A 4731-nucleotide genomic window follows, 5' to 3' on the forward strand; every position below is an offset into this window, starting at 1 on the left:
GACACTTTGTATAATTACTGGTTTTATAATGTAACTTTTTATTCGATTATGTATCAATTTATCTACTAATAAATGTAAACAGTTCAAGATTTGACTTCAGCCCTTATGGAAAAATACACTCAACTTTTGGTGTTAACCGTTAAAAAAACACCATAAAAAAACCCTTAAAGTTGAGTATGATTTCAGACCGCCAATTGAAGGTTAACCATCATTTGATTGAACTTCAAATGATGGTTAACCTTCAATTGGCGGTCCGAAATCACACCCAACTTTAAGGGTTTTTCTTTGGATGATGGTTAACCTTCAAGTGATAGTTAACCTTCAATTAATGGTTAATCCTTAAAAATTACGGTATAAACCTTAAAAATATGAACCCTCAAATAAAAGTAACACTCAAAGAGAATAAACCCCATTTTTAAATGTTCTCAATTTGCTTCCGCCGATAATACATACCCGCAAAAGAAAACATCACCACACACTATGCAAAGTTTATATACATGTATATAAGGTTTTATTTCGTGTGTCAATTATTTCCACCAATTATCTCAGAAAGTATTGGTTTATTGGAAAATTGTTTTAGATAAAAGTTGAAAGGTTCGAAAGGGGCCAATAGACGATCTTATTAGATTTTAGATCCAGTGTCTGTATTGAGCCCAATATATTAGGGCCTCAGTCAAATTTTTTAAATAAAAACCTCTATTTTTTATTGTACCATCTTTCTGTATTAATTAATTTGACCAACTTTTGTTTGAAAAATTCTTTTATTTGCCTAATACTTTTTAAGATATTCAAGGAAAACTTGGTAACTTTTTCAATATTTAGCTTATGATATCTTGATAATTGTTTGCCAGAGGAAAAAGTGGTATAGAGGATTTTTTGACTTGATTTTGTCTTAAGAATATGCTGTTGCAATAGCACTCCATTTTTTTTTAAATATTTGTAAACACTCCAAGAAGATGCATACACAAATATTTAAAAAAATTGGAGTATACTAGTGTGTTACGTCCAGCGGACTCCACGATATCCCTTTTTCGCGGGAATTCTTATACACCTAAGATAGCCCTAATATTAGGATAAACAAGCCGAGTACGGACGGTTATCGATCGGGGCGAGGTTAGATCTCGCATTCCTTTTTTTTTTATACAACTATAATAGCTATTTGCCTAGGCGACGAAGCGACCCTCCGGAGTAAAATATTGACAGACGGGGCATACGTAATGGGATTTTGTCTATCAACCTTGTCTGGCCCATAACTATAAACCCGGCGACACGACGCGCCAAAAGGGTCTGAATCCCAGACAGAGTTGATGAAGATCTTTATTGCATCGAGCGAGCTTTCTAAAATTGCTCGTGCGATGTTTCCGACAAACAGAGACAAAGCCTAGGACGTGATTGTAAATACACGTAGCGGAAGTTCTGTTTGCCTTGAACCTACCATTAAGATTGAGAAGAATGCATCGTCTGTCGATATAAAAACAGGGTCGCGAGATAAGTAAGGAACCCCAATAAAAGAGAAATCGGCGATAGCCGAAAAACGAATGCGTCACTGGAAAGAACCGATGGGTTACACCCCCAATAAGACAGTGGGACTTTAAGAGGGAGCTCACCAATGGAAAACCGCAAAAATCGATAACCGTCTCTAGCTTTCTAGGATAGGCGTAAACTCAAAATCTACCCCTTGGGCAAGAAACATCTCGCCTAATAAGAATTCCCTTAAATAATAATTAGAAACATCCCGCCAACCAGAAATCCTTTAAACGAAAACCAGACACATCCCACACGAAATCCACCCCTTCCATCCTTCGAACCTTCCTATTTAAATCGCGACGTCGCAGGACTCGTCCTCAGAGAAATTTTCTCAGTTCAAGTCTGCATTGCTCGGTTATAATCTAAACCTCATTCGTTTCGAGTCTCACGTTTAGAGTCAGTGCAGCAGATCCGACGGACCATCAGTCGCCCCGACTCACCCACCGACGAGTCCAACGTCCATTACTGAGAGAAGGCCACTCGTTCGAACTCAAGTCATCAAGTAGTAAGTCCCGTAATTTTCTTGATTCTTCTTTTTCCGCGTTATCGCCCCCCTTCTTAAACGGTCTATCGATTGTCGGACCCCCGGAAGCTTATTATATATTTGGGGGTCGGTCAGTGTAGGCATCAGGTTCCCAGCGGTCGTTTGCGTTGTCGTGGACCTGACTTACCTCCCGGCGTCTCGTCGCTGTCGTGGACTCAGCTGGTCCACTGATCTCCCTGAGCTTATGCTCGTGGGTCGGTTAGTGTAGGCATCGTGTTCCCAGCGGTCGTTGGCGTTGTGGTAGGCCTGACTTGGCTCCCGGCGTCTCGTCGTTGTCGTGGACCCAGCCTGTCCACTGACCTCTTCCCCCCCTTTAAGCTCGACGATTTCCTTTTGTTCGCTTCCGACCGGGTCCGAGAGAGATCGACTAAATAAGTAAATAATTTTAGTGGACCCGAAAGTCCTAGCCCCTCAAGGACCAAATCTCCGCACGATCAGGCGACAAAGAAATCGCCAGAACAAGCGGACGCGACGGGAGGTCGAACTCCCCCGGGAGCAGCTCAACGCCGGTCCTCCGCGAGTCGCCATCCTACCGCCCCTACCAGCTTTTACAGAAGAACCCGGTTGTTCGAACCAGAATCGTCCCGCTAACATCCTGCCCTATCGCCCAGTCGTTCTGCCCTTTCGCCCAATTGTCGAACATCGCCCTATTTGCCGCGTGGCTCCGTTTCGCGTGGTCCCTCCTCGCGTGGTCCCCGTCAACCCCGATCCAGCCCGCTTCCTAAAACCTCCCGATTCTCTCTCCTCTTCCCGAAGTCCGTCTCCAACCTCTTCGACCGCCTCGACTCTCGATCTCGAGGAAGTAGGCGATCCAGAGATCGTAATCTTAGATTAATAAATATAGAATAAATTTTAATTTTTTAATTTTCATATGTTTTAACTTCATAATTTACATATACTTTAATTTTAAGCCCGATTTAAACACATACACAACACTTCACTAAATTCATGTAATCTCACTACTGATTCCGATTGTAATAATAGTGGGCAAGATGTTCATTTTCAAATAAGTTTTTCCTTAAAGATCTTGCCCGATCACCCCCGCACCTATGTAACACCCGCGAGAAATACACACACACGTTACACATACATCCGACACTCACACTTATAAATGTATTCAATTTTATTTCGCCTAATTCTCATTTATTGTTCACCTAGCTTATATTATTGTAATAAATGTTTATCTTATGTTAAATATTAATTTCAATTTGCATTCATTTATAACTTAAGACCCACTACCATCCACCTCTCGAAATTGCACGAGGTCCGATCCTGAGTTAAAGGGATTAAATTCTCTGACTCAAAAATGGACCGACGATCGCACCGCTCACGAAAGGCGTCCTAACGTCTTTACAGACGTTGACCCTTTCTGAGTCATAAAAGTGCGTTCGGCTTGCGCCACGCGTCTCCGAGCGCGTACCTGCGAGCGACATTTGTAAGTATCTAGCTGCGTCCTCCCTTCCCCCGACCCCTCTGGCTAACCTTTTCCTTGTTTCCCAGATTTTCATATCCTAATCCCGGGGTTGGACGTAACAGAACTTAAAAATTGGGGGCTCGTCCGGGATTATAAGTGCGATTTTTCGAGAGTGGTAATGAGTACGAGGTCTAAATCTGATAAAGCCGAAGTTGATGAACTGTATAAACAAGCCATAAAGAATCAAGGCAAAATTGCACCCGTTAGTTCTACACCATACACATCCACTCCTTTTCCTAACATTAAATCAGCACCTAGACAACTTTTCACTCCAAACGTTGGCGAGATTGCGGAGGACAAACAAAATATAACTAATACGTCCGATTTCACCCTTCACGTTTCCGACGATTCCGCGGATAAAACAATATTACCTGGACGGCCAGTCGAATATAATTCTTTCATAAGCATCGCAGGAACAATGGCGCACGCTAACCCTTTTGCTAGTCTAAAATACGCGGTAGAGGCCGTTCCTTTCTTTGACGGAAAAAATATTCCGTTAACATACTTTATCGAAGGATGCGAAGAAGCAAAAGCCATGCTGCCCAATGAGGCAGAATCCCAATTCACTAAAATAATCAGAACCCGAATCATAGGCGAAGCTCGCCGTACAATACAGGACCAAGATTTCGACACAGTAGCTTCTTTAACAAAGTACTTAGAACAAGTTTACGGCGCGGCTAAAAATATTTATCAGTTGCAAGGAGAACTAGGCCACATATATCAAAAAAATGAAGAAGACGTCGTTACATATGCAAATCGAGTAAAGCTATTAGGCAAACAAATATTAGAAGCCCATAAAAATTCGGGAAATGCCCTTACCGGTCAAAATATTAAAGCATCCTTAGAAAGAGATATGTGCAAATGTTTTATTAGAGGATTAAACCCGGAGATCGAGCAAAGAGTAACGAGAAATTTAGACGTCCAGGGAACCGTAGCCGACGCGTTACGGATAGAGAGAGAGCTACACGAGATGACAGATTTACGATAGCCTATCAAATAAACCAGCAATTGCTACCCGATCTCTCGGAGTCTGTCAGATCTGTTCTAAAGAGGGACACACAGCATCTAATTGTAGAAAACTAACTCAACCTCCCCAACAATTACATAATAAAACTGCTTTGGGAACAGAGATTTTGATATGTCAGATTTGCAAAAAACGTGGACATAGCGCCGACAAATGTCGGCT

Source organism: Temnothorax curvispinosus, unplaced genomic scaffold, assembly GCF_003070985.1.
Source record: "Temnothorax curvispinosus isolate PA1 unplaced genomic scaffold, ASM307098v1 QBEX01001968.1, whole genome shotgun sequence".
NCBI lineage: Eukaryota > Metazoa > Arthropoda > Insecta > Hymenoptera > Formicidae > Temnothorax > Temnothorax curvispinosus.